The sequence below is a fragment of the Carassius auratus genome, chromosome 30 (assembly GCF_003368295.1).
Source record: "Carassius auratus strain Wakin chromosome 30, ASM336829v1, whole genome shotgun sequence".
NCBI lineage: Eukaryota > Metazoa > Chordata > Actinopteri > Cypriniformes > Cyprinidae > Carassius > Carassius auratus.
The window spans coordinates 8,668,644-8,688,263 of NC_039272.1; the positions used below are offsets into that span (position 1 = coordinate 8,668,644).

Consider the following 19,620-nt stretch of genomic DNA (forward strand, 5'->3'; position numbering starts at 1 on the left):
TTTTTATTATTATTCCGTAGAACCATAATAGAACGATGGATAACCATCAATATACAGTTTAAGTAGACAAGTATACAAAAAGTATATTAATATCAGTTTAAAAACATATAATAGTAATTACACTTATATACTTATAAATGATGTGCATTGTAATTATATGTATATACGCATGTGCACGTAAGCTTCTCACCATCCCTGATGTTCTTGTAGAACGTGTTTCTAGCAAGTTGTTTAAATATTCCTCCAGATATTTCTGAAAACACACAAAACACAATACATACAATAATGTGGGTGTACAACTTTTAGAGGGAGATGGGCTTTGCATTATATGCATCTACCGTTTGCCAGACGTTCTCCTGTTTCTATTGCTTCCATGTAAAGTTGGCATTTCCTCTGTCAAACTTGCCAGCTGTTGTCTCTGAATGGCAAATCTAAATCAAATCACAAGAACAATGGAAGGAAAACACCAGGTCAAAAGTCCTGCCCAACAAATGAAGTGTAGTGAATTTGCATGGGCCTTTGTATGCAAGCTTACCTTCCCAGGGGCAAGAACTGCAAGTAATCACTTTGTGTTTGTAAAGGTCTCTGTGGAGCTCCTGGAAGTGCTTGTACTTTCTTTTTTACCGTCCATTGTGAACTCGCCATGTGTCAGACGGACCGTGTAGAGAGTGCACACACGTACCTGCAAACAGGATTTTTACACTGTTAAGTATAACACGAGCAACACATTATTAAGTACAAACCCCATGAACGCACCTTAGAGCGGGTGTGGTATCGCTCTGTGTTTTCCACTTTACAGGTGATAGGTGTGCCATGAATGAGAGGAGAGATGCAGCATTCTTTCAGGTCTGCCAGGTGATGTACCACAAAAAAGTCCCGTTCCTCTGATGGAATATAATAAAACAAATATAAGGCATAGTGATGTTATGCAATTTTTTTGTCTAATTTAATACAAAATATTTAATTTCCAGCAAAGCAGTTTAAGTGAAAATTTGAAGAGAAAATTAATCAGGAATTTCTGATTTAGTAAGAGCAGCATTCAAGCTGGATGAACTCCACAGCTGTTGGTAAATACGCCATGCTGTAGTCAAGACTATCTCATTAGAGTCGAGACAGAAACCAGAAGCGGCTCAAGACTGAGTCCACTTGCTCCTGGGTCCATAAACCATATAATTATGGTCTTGGAGTCATCTTGGAAGACCATATTTCATGGTCTTTGGTTTTGTCATGGGACTTAGGAGTATGCAAACTCAGTCTTGACTCAGACTGGGAATGACCTGGTCTTGATTCAAGAGCTTATGTGCTTATGTGACTAGTGAACTAGTAACAGTGCAGAATCTAAATCATTTCTTATTTAGTTTACACAATAATGACTCTTTTTCAGGTTTCAATCATATTTTGAATAACAGATGTTTCTATATTTGGCCCTCTTGTTGCTGTTTTGAAAAACAGCCATGGTGACAGGCCTCAGTGTCAACAATGTTGCATCACCAGGGGTCAAAGATCACAAAGTCATTCAGTTACACTGTTACGCTTAAGAAAACAATCCTTCTAGAAACATGTTAATGAGACAAAACAGCTGTGAAACCAGTCATTGCTCTCTATGCATTGCATTCTACATTTTTTGCAATCTTTTCACAAGGAAGTATGAGGACCACTGTCACACTTTCAATACTGTTCTTACAAGCATGACTGACTTGTGGATGTTGCATAAATAATCCTTTGTCCTTAGAGACAAATAAATGATTGAAAAGAAGTTAACAGTGAATTGTCAAGCAAATAACTAATGTTTTTGTTCATTATGTTCATGATGATTGTCCTTTGCAATTTAAGACCTTGCCTTACTGCTCACATTGCCATTACCAGGGTCTTGATTGTGTATATCAGAAAACATTTTCTGATATCACAAGTTTTTTCCCCATATTTATATCATATGATATCACACGAGCAGAGGGAGCAATATCAGAAGAGTGCCGTTTCTGTCCTGAATATTCACAAGTTTAAAATGTGATTTATTTTATGACAGTTTAGTAAATAAGAAGTTAATATTGTTATATTTAAAAAAATTATATTATATTTTTGTTCAGTTTTGCAGAGAACATATTACCTTTAAAGCCACAGCAGAATTGTTTCGCATCTCCGAGCAGCATAGCATTGTTTAGTTTCTGAATGAATCTGCGTTTTGAACTAATAGTGTGAATCAATGATTCAAAGGCCTATTCATAAAGAGAGTCATTTACTTCAGCGGTTTTAAACGAATCGAATGAAAGACATTTACTGGAACATAAAAGAAGGTATTTTGAAGACTGTTGGTAACAAAGCTGTTTTGGTTACCAATGACTTTCATTGTATGAGCAAAAAACACTGAGATGTTTCTCGAATTATATTTTTTATGTTCCATAATTTATGTCAGGCCGTTAGCCTAAATGTTTATTTGTAATAAATTTTATGTTGAATCAAATAAAATATTTCTAAAGCTACAATTTGTAATGTCTAGTTGATATTTTCTAATTTAACAAAAATAGCTTTAAATAATCTTTTGTGGCTATTTTCACAGTAAAATTTATTTTGCGATTAATTGCGATTAATCGAAACGTAATTCATTTGATTACAAAATGTAAGCGACTGACAGCCTTAGTCTAAACTATTAAAAACAATAAAACAGATGTAAAACTGCAAAAATTGGGCATCAAGGTGGGGACAGGCAGCAGCAAGGTATGCAAATAATCTACATGGTAATCCTAGCTATGGGGCAAGCACTGAACATCAACTTAAAATAGAAAGAAAAATCTGAGCCCTATCTAATTCCAGCTCAAATCAAACACACATGAATCCACTGATCGAGGTCTTCAAGCTCACATGAAAGTTACAGGGAGAGTTTAAAATGTATGATAATAAATACGGAGTATGTGATTTGTCTCACCACTGTTGTTTTCAATAGATTTCAGTTGCTCCTTAGTTAGATCACACAGCACAAGTGTCCACACATTTCTGCCACCTTTTTGCTGCATCTGTCTCAGAACCAGCCATAAGGCTACTGGACAAAGACACACCTGTGCAAACACAACAACAAACAAAAACAGCCAGGCACCAAAGTGGGGGAAAAAATTAGCTATGCTTTTTTGACATAGTTTACAAAATGTGAAATGTTAGAATGATATTAGATAAAACTAGAGGCAAAAAAAATCATTCTCTAGATCAGGGATCCTCAAATCTGGCCCACAAGATCCATTTTTTCTGCAAAGTTTAGCTCTAACCATAAATCAAACACACCCTAGCATGCTAATCACTGTGTTTAGGATCATTACAAAATCACAGGTAGGTGAGTTTGATCAAGGTTGGAGCTAAACTCTTGCAGCACATTGGCCTCCAGGACAAGGTTTGAGAACCCTGCTCTAGATGTATAACAGCAGAGGCTGTTCCCAACTGGAGTACAGCAGGGATCTGTGCTGAGACCACCATTCTTCTTAGTTTACACCAAATCATAACACAGCTTCTCTTATCAATGGTGGAGAACATGTTATGTTCTCAGCTACCTGTCTTGATACATGCAGTTTAACTTGATTGTGCACCTTACTATAAACAACAATGGTTTGCAAACACTTGATAAGAAAATTCTACAGGTAGCAGGAAGATGGCTATAAAGATTTGGCCTTCTAACACAAAGTGCACATATTTCATGAAATCATTCATACAAGCTGTATCGGCAAGATAATTCAACCATAGTTTATCTGCTTAATTTTTTTGTTATTTTCTTCCAATTGGAAGACAGTAGATCAGACATATTCGTTGCATCCATATACTTTTTTGTATTTCTGTTTATTATTCTAATTTTTATTTGCTCCTCTTTGTTTGTTCCTTTAAACGTAAGCAGCATAGGCATATTATGTGTGAAAAGATGCATGATTAAAAAAACCCATTCATTATTGTTATTACTGTAGGTGTATTTTACTTTCACAGGTGAGGATTTGTCTGCACTGTTGTTATTATCACATAATCTGTATTCATTTAAGCATGAGTAAAAATAACTAGGACAAAAAGGCTAAATCACTTGTGGCTGTTGGACTCATTCCAGATTGTCTTTGGGCTGAATTATCTTTCTAAAGCAACTTTCTCCACAAAATAAGATAACCCATCAATCTAGCATTAAAAGACTGCACTCCAGCTGTGGTACACATGATTTGTTATCAAGTTACCTCTTCATTAGTTCAAAATATGGAAATGATTTTTGAGCTTAGAGAAAACAAATAAAAAGTGGAAAGTTAAATAAAGTAGATAACTGGTTGATTTCAGCTGATTTGACAAACATATGTATAGTAAATATTTTCACAGTATTACGGTTTTAATTATATTTTCGATCAATGAACCTATTACCTGCCCCCCCCCTTTTTTTACATAGAAGTGAAAGTACGCTATTCAAAACTTAAATTGTTTTAATTTTGAATACATAATAATCTTTTGAATACAGACCAAAGGTAGGTCTCTTTTTAAAAAAATCATTGCGAAAGAACCTGACATGAGATTTAAAATAAATTGAAAGAGGCTTCGAGGCAGAGGAATTTGCCTCGATCATTTTTTGTAATCGAGTTACTTGAGGAATCGTTTCAGCCCTACATGAAAGCATATAGATTAAAAGTTATAGACGTTTAAATTTACTGTAAAGAAAATGTACTCTACTATTTATTATATTTTATGTAAAATAAATATTTTCTAAAATGTTTTAATCCAGAATTGCTATAAAATTAAAGCCATATATCTAAATAAGTTGTGTTCCAAATTTGAAGTTGATACAAAAAAAAAAGTAGGTACCTATGCAATTTTGTTTAGGTGTTATACCACAAACAGCCACCGGGTGCCAATGTAACTCCATTGAATTTGTTTATACATTTTGAGAAAAATAGACATTTTGACATCCAACCTTTGAATGGGACTGTGTTATAAATTCAAATATTAAACATTTGATGTTAAGGAAGTGAACAGTAGGGCAGATAGAGGGTATTAGAGGGTTTTGCACTGGCTGACTGTGCCCACTGAGGGCAGACAACCAGGCTGCAGGTTGAAACAATAGACACAGTGGAAGGGAGACAGAAGTTCAAGTAAACTAGAAAAGAGTTGGAAGAAAGAGAAGGAGATATTCAACACATAATAAACTTATAACAGATCAAACAAATCATAAAACCCTGTATGCGTAAAATGACTCTTGAGATAATGCAGCTGTTTGCATTTGATGATTTCATCATTTGCAACTGTTTTGCCTAGACATGAAAACCACAGCTAAAATCACTTACTTAGAAGGAACTGCACACAGGAATCAACAATCTTTGATTTCCTGAAAAACAATATTAGCCTGAAAACAACAGCTGCAACCACAAGTACATTTGTACATGACAGATATGTCAAATAATTGATACTTGGAATGGAAATGTTTATGCCAGAATTGTGTATTTCTAAAAAATATGTATTAAATTCTGTTTCATTATTAGGTAGCCTATTACCAAAGTCCCTTTTAAGGTATTATATAGTCTTATAGTCTTTCTATAGTCTATGGTATTACTAAAATAGTAAAAATCAAACTCAAATGCTTGTCCAGGTTCCCACATTTTTAAAAATGATTTTCCCCCCAGGACCTAGAATGTGATAACATAACGTGATTTTGATTAGCATCTATCTAGTCTCATCTCGCCTTTTTTCCTGTCCTGTGAGCACACACCTTTCTCAGACACTTTCCCTCTTCAAAAATCTCTCCAAACCTGCTTCTACCTGGTAACCCGGATGAGGCTTTAGTTTCCACTGTTCCTCTAATCTATCAACAGTGAAGAGGATGTGGGAATGAACAGGCTGGCCGTGTCTCAATACTTACTGCGCTGTCCAGCTAGTGGGCATCACGCGTTTACACACTTTATAGAGCACCAAATGCTATTTAGATATATATATACCATTCGTTTTTGAGACAGTCTGCGTTTATGCATCAGTATAAGACAATTAACATTCCAGTCTCGTGTTTTCACGGGACACGTTTTTACTCGCGATTTAACACGAGACTCAGATGGGAAATCTAGGTGCGTTAAAACAGTACAGATGTTTATAACGATAAGATGTGTCAGTCAGTGTGTAAAGACAAGCGTGAGAAAGACATTTTACAATTCACTGTTAAAAAATGTGCGTGAAGCCTTATTTTCATATGCACCGTGATCGTAATACCTCTTTCTAATCAAGATTTTATTATATATTAACGTTACTCACCACCAAGGAAACTGTCGCGATTAGGCCTAAACGCTCTTCTGGCACCTTGTAGTTTAGTAGATTGTTATTTCCCAGTTAGACTCGAACTTCTACATAACTTATCCCCCATCACAACTCCCAATGCGTAGGTTTGCTGTAACATTCAACGTAGACAAACTCGAGAAGCTAAATTTACCGTAAAGCCCCGAGAATGTTCCGCACTGCTTCAAAATTAGTACTTGCATACATGCATCTAAATTTGTGGCGCTTGAGAAAAAAAAGCGGTTCGTCTAGGGAAATAGTTCATACACAGGCAAGCTCTATAATTTTTTTGGCGATTTATGGAAGCAAATATACCTGGATTTGTCTCTAGCGCAAACGCTTCATATCTCCACCGTAAATTTGCATAGATGCGACGCGGAAGATGCAGATGTGATAAGCAGCGTCTTATCACAGAATCCTCAGAGGTGATGAAGCATCTGTACTGCTGAAACGGTTTGTTAAAACTCAAACACACACTGATAAAACCCACATCAGAGGATACACTCAGAGAATGCTGACCACAGGAAACAAATGCGAAAGAAACCACAGGGTATGACAGGAAATTAACACTTTCAGGGTTACGGTACATGGAATTTAGGTAGTCACTGGTACAAATAAAATATATATCACTATAAAAAATATCACTTTTTGATTGGAAAATATGCACTGTAAAAACATTTTAATATAAAAATTATAAAGTCAGAGTGGTTACAAAATTCTTTATTTATAATTCCTAAAATGTATAATTCCACTTTAAAAGCGGTGAAGTAAATCAAGATGAAAGCTCATTAAGTAAAACCAGTGCTACTGAAGGTCCATCATTATTCACCAAATAGTACATATAGGCTATTGGTAGCTGTAAAGGACCTGTAGAACCTTTGAAAAGTTACAACAGTAACAAAAGTTGTACTATTTTACATTTGTGGTAGCCAAGCTCAAAAAAAAAAAAAAAAAAAGATTCAGATTTTTATCTTGATTATGCCAGTTATTTTATTCTCCGTCTTTGGTGCACATAGAAAAATCACAAAAGCACAGTGCTTAATAAGGATTTTAAAATGTTCTAAAAAGCAGATATCAAACTTGTTTCTTGTGCGTTTGCACAGGATATTTTAAGACAGTGTGAATTAAGAATCCATTTATTCACTGCAAGAGGCCACAATATTTTTTTAGTAGCTATATATAAAGAGTTTATATAGTAAATAATATACTTAATGCAAAATTGCATAAGTAAAATTAAAATAACATTTTATGACAAAGAGATACAGAAGATAACATGGAACAAACAAAAAATGAACATGCATCTCTACAATACTTATATTAAATACTACAGTGATGGCCACTGAGAACTGTATAAAAAGTGGCTGATGTAACACACTGTTAACAGTAACGCATATTGTTACATTACAGTTTGATTACTGATGATAAACTGGTTTGGGGTGTTACCAAATGCAGCCACAATGAACTAGAGAACAACTACATGGTCTGAAATAAGCTGAAATCATTAGTTTATATATTCCTTATTTTTTCTCTAATTAATATTGTTTGCACCAATACAAGCAAAATGAACATTTCTGTAAAATCCCCCTAGTGTAAAAAATCTGAGCATGATCAGAGTACAAAATGTTGTTAATGCATGCATGGACACCCATAGTCCCTAATATCAAATATAAGACAAGATAATGTAACAAGTCATACAATCCTGATCAATAATGTGCTGCTTGTTGTACTCTACAGCTATAAAACCTGTCTTGGTATTTATTTTATATATCACATAAGCATACAGCAGCAGGCTCTTTGCTAGTTCCTCTCTTTCTTTTGGACAGAGTCTTCTTCTCTACTCAGGTAAGTACTTTTTGTTCTCCCAAGGGAACGGGTAATCAGGTGCCTGGTTGTAGTGACCATAAGGAAGATGGCCACTGTGCCAACAGAGAAAAGCAAGATGGCTGCCCAGAAACAAACCTTGTCAATCATCTTACCGATCAGCACCCAACTCTCCATCTCCTGAGAAAAAAAAAAGAGAAATAGCATGAGAAAAAAAACAAGATGAAGGAGGAAAAACCAGTGCGTGGAAACCAACTGTACTGAGGATGTTTAGAAAAGTTATCTTGTTAGGACACTCCTGTACCACACACACGTTTGTTTTTGTGGAAAGTGGGGACATCCCATAGGCGTAATGGTTTTTATACTGTACAAAACTGTATATTCTATGGCCCTTCACCAACCCCTACACCTAACCCTAACCCTCACAGGAAACTTTGTGCATTTTTACTTTCTCAAAAAAAACGTATTCTGTATGATTTATAAGTGTTTTGAAAAATGGGGACATGGGTTATGTCCTCATAAGTCACCCTCTCCTTGTAATACCTGTGTCATACCCATGTCATTAAACAGAGTTTTGTCCTGATATGTCACAAAAACAAGAGCACACACACATACACACACACTTACAGATCCAATGTCATTTTGCTGCTTAGTGGATTCAGCAATGAAGTTACAGGCATCCACACACTCTTTTATTTCTGGTGCAGTCTTTGCCAGACTCTTGTAGAGGTTTGCAGTACTTGTCACATCAATTTCATCCACTAGAGGGAGACAAACACAAACACTTAAGAACATACAATACATTCAGGTATTATAAATGTAAACATAAAAAACTAATAGTAATTTTAAATGCCTAAATGATGCTAATGATTATGAGAGTAATTAACATGCAAAATGCAAACATTCCAAAAGCATTCCTAAAGTAATAGTTCACCCCAAAATGAAAATATGCTAGAAATGGCCATCCAAGATGTAGATAAGTTCGTTTGTTCATTTAAAGAGATTTGGAGAAATTTTGCATTAAATGACTTGGATCCTCTGCAGTGAATGGGTGCTGTCAGAATGAGAGTTCAAACAGAAGATAAAAAACATCACAATAATGCACAAGTAATCTTCACAACTCCAGTACAACAGTTAACATCTTGTGAAGTGAAATGTTGTCATTAAGGAATCCATCATTGAATTTATTACAAAGGCAGTGAACATTTCACTTCACTAGACATGAACTGATGGACTGGAGTCATGTGTATTAATTGCGGAGATGTTTTTATCAGCTATTTTAACATCTTTCTGATGGCACCCATTCCCTGCAGAAGATCCATTAGTAAGCAGGTGATATATTACTAAATGTGAAGAAATAAACTCATCTACATCATGAATGGCCTGAAGGTGAGTAATGTTCAGCCAATTTACATTTTTGAGAGAGCTATTATTTTAACTGTGTATCTCTCCTGATCTGACCACTGTAGTTCACAATACTCTTATATGTCATGAATGCTTTAGATACAGTAAGTGTAAATGTTCAAATTTGTTACCAATTGAGCGCATGAGTCCATGTCTCTCTCTCTGTTTATCAAACATCATCTCACTGCGTGGCTGTTTCAAAACATATTCTTCAGCCCTTTGCATCAGCCCAAAGGAACTGCGCCGCCTCTCCCTCATTTCACACGTCCCACCCCCCGGCTCCTCCTCATCCAGAAACAAAGTCATGCCAAGGAAACGTGGGACCACCTCAAGGAAAATCTAATAATGGGTATAAGAGAAGTACAGTAAAAGAAGGACTACAGAATCAGAAGCTGTGCAATGATATTTCTAATTAGGAAATATATTAATGACAAAAACACATAAACGCACATGTCTGATGGTGTGTGACATGTTGTGTGTACTAGGACTACGGAGGGAGAAGTTGAGGACAATGATGCAGTTGGTCACGATCAGTGTGGTCATACACATGACGAAGATTAAATACCTAAAATAAAACCAAGAAAAAGAGAAATTCGATTAAAACCAGTGAGACTTATTAAAGTTGGTTATAAAATGAACACCCAATGACACTCACTTGCCAATAAGAGGCACAGAAAGTGATGTTTCTGGGATCTTCTGAGCGATCAGGAAGAGAAACACAGTCTGAGCCAACAATACAGAAATGGACACAGTCAACTTCTGCCCTCCAGCTAAGAGACAGAGGAGACAGAGTGAGACAAAGACATAGTGTGCAGAGAAAAACAGACAGAGGGAGTATTAACACTGTAAGACAAAGAAAATGGCATCTTAATATTTTAAGGCATACTGAACATTAATCTCAGAATGTCTGCACATGCACACGCAAACACCTTTTGCAGGTAGAAAAAAGGCCAGAACGACCAGAGAGGAGATGAGAGAGCAGGGAAGGATGATGTTGATTATGTAGAAGAGTGGTTTCCTCTGGATGATGAGGTTGAAATACACCTCTTGGTACTCCAGATCATCAGGAGAGTAGCGTGAGTTTGTCAGCTTACGAGCAGGACGATGCTTGATTGCCCACTCCCCATTCTCTGTGAGACCATGCGAACATTAGAAGAAAGACACATGTGAACTTTCCTCTTAGTATTAAATGTGATGTGCTGATTAGTTGTTTTATATTCAAGACCATTTTTTAAAATAAGGCTTTATATGTATTTTTACTACATTACTCTCTATCGTATCTGTTTTTGATTCATTTTATGGTTGATTCAATTTTTGTTTATGTTAGTCTCTTGTGGTAACCAAGGCTGCACTTATTTGATACAAAATAGAGTAAAAAATAAATAACACATAAATATTGTGAGATATTATCAAAATTTAGGGCAACTGTTTTGTGTTTTAATATATTTTGTAATGTAATTTATTTCTGTGATGATAAAGTTGAATTTTCAGCAGCCATTATTCCAGTCTTCAGTGTAACATGATTCCTCAGAAATTATTTTAATATGCTGATTTGCTGCTCAAGAAACATATTCCGATGATTGTCCATTTTAAAAACAGTTGTGCGGCTTAATATTTATGCGGAACCCATGAGATATTTTTATTTTTTGACAAATAGAAAGTTCAAAAGAACAGCATAAATATTTTACAATAAACAATATACAATGTATTCACTGGCACTTTTGATCAAATTGATCTTTCCATGCTAAAGAAATCCCCCCGAAGTGTGTGTGTTGAGTGTAAAAAATAGTAAAGTGTGTGAACATGGCACCTGTGAAGGCCTCAGGGTCAATGTCCACCCACTCAATAGGCTTTCCTGTATCTCCATCTTCTGCCAATACCATATCAATTTCATTTGCACTGTATGTCTGAGACCTGCAGGTGTAAAATAAAATATAATAATAATAATAATTATATATATATTATATATATATATATATTTATATATATATATATATATATATATATATATATATATATATATATATATACATATATATATACACACATATATATAATATATATATATATATATATATATATATATATATACATATATATATATATATATATATATCAAATTAAATGTAATACTAATAAATTAGTAAAATAATATAATAAAATAATATTATCATGTAATAAAAATAAAATACATATAATTTTATCCATAATCTTGTCACTAATCATGACACTTGCAAATAATTTAAACACAAATCTCACTCAGTGCCAACCTGAAGACTAGTGTGCAGTTTTGCCAGTCGAAAGGGAAGTAGGTGATCTCAATAGCACAGGTACTGCGATAGATGGCAGGGGGAAGCCAGTACATGGAGCCATCACTCGAAATCAACACATTAGCGTAATATGCCACATCAAACTTGCCATCAATGCTGTAAAGAGAGTGGAAAAGAAGTAATTATGCCATTATTGTAGTAACAGAGAGAATATAATTGGAAATTCACTGTTGTACTGCTAACTCACTTGTTTCCAAAACTATATCTGGTAGCCACACAGTGTTGTATGGCACACGGATCAGATCAATGCCGTGATACTCAGATGTATTCCATGCAAGACGGTAATCATGCCATTGCTAAAAATTAGAAATGTGATAGAAGAAAAGCAGGAATTAACGGGACATAGAACAGAAAATGCAAACTATGTAAAATGCAGCAAAAATACAGAATTAACTCAGACATTTGTGTGAACAGTAGAATGAACAAAAATTGAAGAGAGAAAATTGTAAAAAAAAAAAAAAGACTTTGGCTGGTGGCGGTGTGTTCATGTCTTATGCTTGAGCAGCACATGTTTAGAGTGCCATGCAACGTTCACCTGTAAATAAGCTCAACTTTTGACTAATTTTAAGTCAGCATGGAATGTTCTCTAAATGCGTGATGGATTGATTTTTATTGCAAATTACTCTTCAAAATATCTTAACTTGATGTTCAAGTGGAACATAAAAATTCTCTAATTCAAAAATTACTTTTCTGTCATTAATTTATGGAGTGAGTTTTGGTTCTTTATTACATGCGAGAAAATAAAAGATCTGAGAGAAAAAAAAAGTTTGAGAGAAAAAGTTATCACACTGATAGCAAAAAAACATTTCATGAGAGAAAAAAGAATATTTGAGAGAAAAAGTTTTCATGCCAATAGCAAAAAATAATAATATTTGAGACTAAAAAAAGTTTTGAGAGAAAGTATTTTCTCATAGAACATAAAAAAATATACATTTGAAATTTTTAAAATTATTTCTGAGAAAAAAAATCTCTCTCAAAATACTTTGAAAAAAAACTCTCAAATATATATGTTTTGCTATCAGTGTGAAAATATTTTCTCTAAAAAAAAAAAAGTGTTTCTCTCGAAACGCTTTTCTTTGCTCTTGATGCAATTTCTTGCTCTCGTGTCAGGATTTTGCTTTCACTGTGAGAATTGTGTCATGGGCGGGGCCACGTTCCTATTGGCCAGCCGGGTGAGCATCGTCTTGTCTTGGGAGTCGAACTGAATCATTACACCACTGTTCGGTTCACCTGCATAGAGGCCGCCTCTGCCTTATGGCTAGTTAAGTTGAGCACAGACACTCCAATGTTTGGGTAAGATGATGACACACAGCTGGCTGAGCAAGTTCAGTATCACTGAAGATTAAACATAAAAAAATAGCACTCATATTAATGAATGAACGTGTATTATATTATTTGCTTGCTAATCGCTAGTAAAGCTAACCAGCCATCATGCTAGGTAAACTTGCAAACTCACCTGGTTTATACTATGTTTAAATCAATTGCCAAATTAATGTTTTGATTTAGATAGTTTCACGCCTTATTTAGTGAGTAGTGAGCTAGTTTCTACCTTTGCACTTGCTAGCCTCAAAGCACCTGAAGAGTAACTGCTTGTTCTTACAACCTCCCGCCCAACTTTCAACTAACGTTAGTATGCATGGAAGGTGGCAACCCTACAACTAGCTAACGTTAGACAGTGATTGACATACCGTTTGAAAGATTTAAAAGAAAAAATAATTAATGACAGTACAGGCATAAACATATTTGTGGGTTGCTAATGTAAGAGTTAGTCCTAGACCTGCAATTTACCTTGTCAGCTCTAGACCTCAGCTATATGGTAAAAAATATTTAGAATAAGCCCCGTGTAGCTGAGTTTGCGAGCTATACATGCAGTGTAGCTAAACATGTGCAACAACCATACAAAGACTATTTTAAACAAAACTAGGTGGGACACTTTCAAACGGTATATCAATCACTGCTCACTACTCACTAAATAAGGCGTGAAACTATCTAAATCAAAACATTAATTTGGCATTTGATTTAAACATAGTATAAACCAGGTGAGTTTGCAAGTTTACCTAGCATGATGGCTGGTTAGCTTTACTAGCAATTAGCAAGCACATAATATAATACACATTCATTCATGAAAATTAGTGCTATTTTTTAATGTTTAATCTTCAGTGATACTGAACTTGCTCAGCCAGCTGTGTGTCATCATCTTACCCAAACATTGGAGTGTCATATGTCCGTGCTCAACTTAACTAGCCATAAGGCAGAGGCGGCATCTATGCAGGTGAACCGAACAGTGGTGTAATGATTCAGTTCGACTCCCAAGACAAGACGATGCTCACCCGGCTGGCCAATAGGAACGTGGCCCCGCCCATGACACAATTCTCACAGTGAAAGCAAAATCCTGACATGAGAGCAAGAAATTGCATCAAGAGCAAAGAAAAGCATTTCGAGAGAAACACTTTTTTTTTTTGAGAAAATATTTTCACACTGATAGCAAAAAATATATATTTGAGAGTTTTTTTCAAAGTATTTTGAGAGAGATTTTTTTTCTCAGAAATAATTTTTAAAATTTCAAATGTATATTTTTTATGTTCTATGAGAAAATACTTTCTCTCAAAACTTTTTTTAGTCTCAAATATTATTATTTTTTGCTATTGGCATGAAAACTTTTTCTCTCAAATATTCTTTTTTCTCTCATGAAATGTTTTTTTGCTATCAGTGTGATAACTTTTTCTCTCAAACTTTTTTTTTTCTCTCAGATCTTTTATTTTCTCGCATGTAATAAAGACACATTTCTAACTCCATATTAATTACTCATGTCATTCCTAACCTGTAAGATATTTTTGATAAAAGATCTCTGACCCTTCATAGACAGCAAGGTTAATCAAGACACAGAAACGCAGTAAGGACACTGTTAAAATAATCAATGAGACATCACTGGTTTAGATGAATTTTATTAAACTACAAGAATACTTTTTTGTGCACAAAGAAAACAAAAATAATGACTTTATTCAAGTTTTTTTTTTTCCTTGGTCAGTCCTCCGCCATTATCTTAAGAGTACCATGACGCATGCCCATGCATTCTACTGCTTGTAAACAAGGTGCATTGTGTTCTACGTCAACAGCAGCACACGCATGCATTGAGGTATACTTCATAATGGTGGAGGACCCAGGAGTAAAGAAATAGTTGAATAAAGTTGTTATTTTATTTTTGTGCGCAAAAAGTATACTTGTAGTTTCATAAAATAATGGTTTTTATTTCATAAAAAATACCTTTATTTGTGTTACGAAGATGAATGAATGTCTAACAGCTTTGGAACGACATGAGAGTGAGTACTTAATGACAGAATTTTAATTTTTGGGTGAACTATATCTTTGAACTCTGCACCTTTCTAACAACTGACTGCAAGATTACATTCAGATCGGCCTCCATCCAATCAACAAATGATGGGCAGAACCAAGTACCAGACCTTCATTTTTCCATAATTTATAATTTGTTTTACTCAGATGTAGATTAAAATACGAAAGAAAAGACCTGTTACACTGCAACACCAAAAGAAAAGAAAAATCACATTTAGTGTGAACGGCCCCAGGGATGTTGTGTAAAATACTCACAATCTCAATCCAAACATTTGTAGTTAAAGTCTCCTCTTTTTCATTCTGTTCAGGAAGAGAAAGTTTCCAAATATACAAAGCTGAATAAATCATGGGATAATATGCACACGCACACACACACACACACACACACACACACACACACACACACACACACACACACACAGACATATTTATATACAGTGGCATTCAGTATATATATATATATATATATATATATATATATATATATATATATACACACACACACACACACACACACACACACACACACACACACAAAACTCACACTACTTGTCAATCTTAGCAGGAAGATTATTTACCAAAGAGATGAGGTTGGTTAGAGTCAACTTGACCTGAACCTTGACTTTTTCATCAGGGTGTCTTGCTGGTCGAATATTTTTATTGTAGTTTTTAAACTTATCTGCGATTAACTGGATCTCCTCATTTGCACTGACTGCAGAACGAAAGAATGAGAGACAGAAATGAGTTTTATCATTTGCTTACAAAACCTGTGACAGCTGACGAACTGAATTAATCTGTGAAATTGAAAATTTAAAGAGTTTAGATATTTTATTATTAAACGTACAAAAGGCCTATACAAGCAGAAGGCAAATTCATATCCGTTGTACTGCAGTTTACAAACCATTTAACTTTTAATATGCGTAACAAGACAAAAAAAAAAAAAGTATATCAGCTATTTAAAACTTTACTGACTCAGCACTATAAACCCAATACAAGTTGCAGTAATCCCTAAACAAAAATGTAATGTTAGTAACAGCTCTACATATCTAGCCTATATTAAAATGATCACAATCTAGAAAATACTTTTAGAAATTATTACACAGTTAAGTATAACACAGCTTGCGGTTACAGTACTAAGACGAAGAGCCAAGTCAGTCACTCAGTTTTGAGGTACACAAGAGCACGTACCTTGTAATACAGTGGCCACAAGCGCAAACGCAACTATATACGTCCTACCGAATCGGTCGGCCATGGTCGCCAAAAGACAGTCTTAAAAGTTAGTAACAAAAGACAGACACGTTATTTTCGAGTGGTCAGTATCAGAGCTCTCTCTTCCCCTCACTGCTACAGCTGTCACTGCACGAGGCTCGAGTTACAGCGCGCTCTTAAAGTCACATTCAGTAATCGCCAACATCATTATGCCTCTAATACGCGACAATGATGCAGATTATGTAGGTTACTTCTCTAATATTACTGTTAGTGACCTCAGAAACTATGAATAGAGGCGAAACATGCTGACGGGAGCGTCAATTTCAGGTGCCAATCGTAAAACTTCGGTTCCACTCAATATTGCGCGAACCCATGGTGATGTTGAGAGACGTGCTTTTTTACTAGTATCATAATGGTTTAATACCGATAAGCATAACGGTTATTGATAGTGTTGTTCACCCTCAGGGAACTGTGTTTCAGTCTGAAGAAATAAGCAATGTTAACAGGTGTAGTGAGGGGCCGGCTGAAGGGCCATAGTGTTGATGTCTCCCATGAACATGGGTATAAATAACCAGTGTCTGTCTGGACATTGTGCCCTGCTGCGTATCTCCCTGGAACAAGGTAAATGCAGGGGTTAGGGAGTGTGTTTTGTATTATTTTCTTATAGACTACACTGTAAATAAAAGTGTGTAAAAAAAAAATATGGCCCTATTTACAGGGTCCTACTGTGTGAACATAAAGGATTTTTTTCCCACAGATTTTAAATTACATAATGCATTGAGTTGTGAAGTGTTAAATGAAATTTAAGGGAACTTGACAGATTATGTCCTGGCTGAAAATTACCAGTATCTTTTCCTTTTTTTCCTACAGTGTACATTGGGGCTAAAAGTTCTCACAAGGATAGCTACCTGAAATCCCCTCCACTGACAGGTAGCCAACAGTCCTCATAAGGAAAACAGCTTAGTAAACACACTAGTAATCTCTTAATGAAAATATAAAATGCAATAAAGTTTGGATTTAGAGTTAATGGAAAGAAAATATCATTAGCCCAACATAAAGCTAATAAAAGTCAATAGAAAATGGTAGAAGTGTGCGTGTGTGTGTGAAAGGGAATGTAACAAAATAATTGTCAACGGGTTTTTTTTTCCAAGTCTTTTTGTGCCCAGAAGGTCAAAAGTTCATAACTGTGAGTTATGAAAGATGCCTGAGTGGTGATATCAAATACATAACTGTCCAGCGTGTCAGGTTTTAAATTATTTATGAAGTCCAGCACATACTGTGACAACTGACACTATAGGTTGGTTTTAAAGCATGGCTGCACATCAAAGAGAACATTTTGAATAAAACGGGCTCCATGATCTACAGGATTTTTCAGTAATCTTATGCACAGCATCTCTTTGATGTCATTCTCTTAAATTATATTACGACACATTCAAGTTGTTTATTTCATGCATTTTTGTTTTGTTTACATTTTTGTTTAAATTTATTGCTTTGCCAGTTGCTGGCCACTGGGCTTAAGTGGTACACGGTACATGGGCTTAAGTGTCACTGGATTGCAAAGCTTGTCGGTAGGCTTACCGGAGCATGAATTCCTGTCTCCTTTGTGTACTATTAATATGACCTGTAATTGAACCGTGTTCCATGTGGGTAACCGGAAACGCCACATCCGGGGTACCGTGGCTTTACACTGTCTTTGACAAATGAGAACATCAGAAATGCATATAAAACCATAATGTACTTATCATCCTGGGTCCACAGGTCTCAAAACAGACTAATTTCACCACTCAGCATGTAGCAAACATTCTAATTTGTCTGAAAAGCCTCCTGCATGAATGTTGGAGGATATTAGGGTTTGCCCTCAACCTCCTCCACATTTACTCTTTCTCTCTCTCTTCGTTTGGCTTGATCACTTTTTATCAGGGGTCGCAACAGCGGAGTGATCTGCACAACTAATTTGGCACGTTTTACGCTGGATGTCCTTTCTACTGCAACCCAGCCCTGTTATTATTGGGAGGCCTGAGGGAGCACAAACCTGTGTCCCCCAGTGTTGGGACACACTCACTCATTCACACACACTCACTCACTAATTACGACCAATTTAACTTTTTTCAACATTTACTCCTTCTACTGAATTAAAGTGGTCATATGACGTTGCTAAAAATAACAATATTTGGTGTATCTGGTGTAAGGCAATATGTTTATGCGGTTTAAGGTTATTTATTATTATTATTGATATATTATTATTTTCCACATAATATACATTATTGTTGCTCGTCTATGCACCGCCTTCTGAAATACATTGATTTTTACAAAGCTTATCGTTCTAAAAAAAAAAAAGGTGTACACTGATTGGCCAGCTATCTAGTGCATTGGCCAAATACATCAAGCATGTGATGGAAATGTTACGCCCCTTAACATACTGTCATGCCGTGTGTCCCGGCGCGACAAGACAAAAACAATACAACCCATTATAAATTAGGCATTTGTGGCATCCAGCGGGGACATAATCACTGATTATAATGACTTATACTGTTCAAGATGTATACATGTTCGATATGCAAGATGTCGCGCTGCGTAAACAAAACCATGTCTGCAGTTGTGATTGGAGAAATGACAAACAAGTGCTAACGTTACTATACACTGCTCAAAACTTGCATTTAAATAATCACTTTCTAGCTGTGTCCTTTTTTGGAAGGCCAAACAAAGTAGTTTCACTTTTACAATGAAACACACAGCGTCTCCACAACATGGCCACGGCAGCAATTGCGAGAATTAAAGTTACGCCATTTTTCTTTGGGTGAACAGTTTAGGTAGGAGTGGTTGACTCTTGATTTTTATAAAGAGTATCTCTTTGTATTTGAGACTTTAGTCTTTGCAACTTTACAAATCTTCTTCATGTACCAAGAGCTTGTAACACTCCAAAGAGAAAGGAAAAATTCATATGAACCCATCATATGACCCCTTTAAAAGTATTTTTAATGTCCAGTAGGGGGAGCTTCAAACTACACACTAAAATAAGACGAACGAGAACAGCTTGCAACTGTATAGCTCTATTGTTTTTTCTTCATTTAACACGGTTAATATGTTGAAAACTGAAATTTTAAGGACTTTTTTTTTATAAACACAATCATTATTTCTAAGATATTTATTTCAGCTTTTATAAATATATTTTCACGGTTTAGAAGTTTGACTGAAAGGCTTGTATTGAATGATTTTATATTCTACCAGTGATAAAACTGTG

The 19,620-nt window shown here is 35.4% G+C and overlaps 2 long non-coding RNA genes and 1 pseudogene across 2 annotated transcripts; all 3 read right to left on the reverse strand.

Annotated features, from left to right (window-relative positions):
- Positions 1–217: 217 nt before the first annotated feature.
- On the reverse strand, positions 218–564 carry LOC113049105 (uncharacterized). Its single transcript, XR_003276573.1, has 3 exons — positions 536–564; positions 339–431; positions 218–253 (listed from the first exon to the last, which is right to left on the reverse strand). It is a non-coding gene; the product is annotated as an uncharacterized LOC113049105 (long non-coding RNA).
- A 4,506-nt stretch (positions 565–5,070) lies between these two features.
- On the reverse strand, positions 5,071–6,622 carry LOC113049104 (uncharacterized). Its single transcript, XR_003276572.1, has 3 exons — positions 6,580–6,622; positions 6,244–6,376; positions 5,071–5,803 (listed from the first exon to the last, which is right to left on the reverse strand). It is a non-coding gene; the product is annotated as an uncharacterized LOC113049104 (long non-coding RNA).
- A 1,455-nt stretch (positions 6,623–8,077) lies between these two features.
- Positions 8,078–16,619, reverse strand: LOC113049106 (acetylcholine receptor subunit gamma-like; annotated as a pseudogene).
- Positions 16,620–19,620: the final 3,001 nt, after the last annotated feature.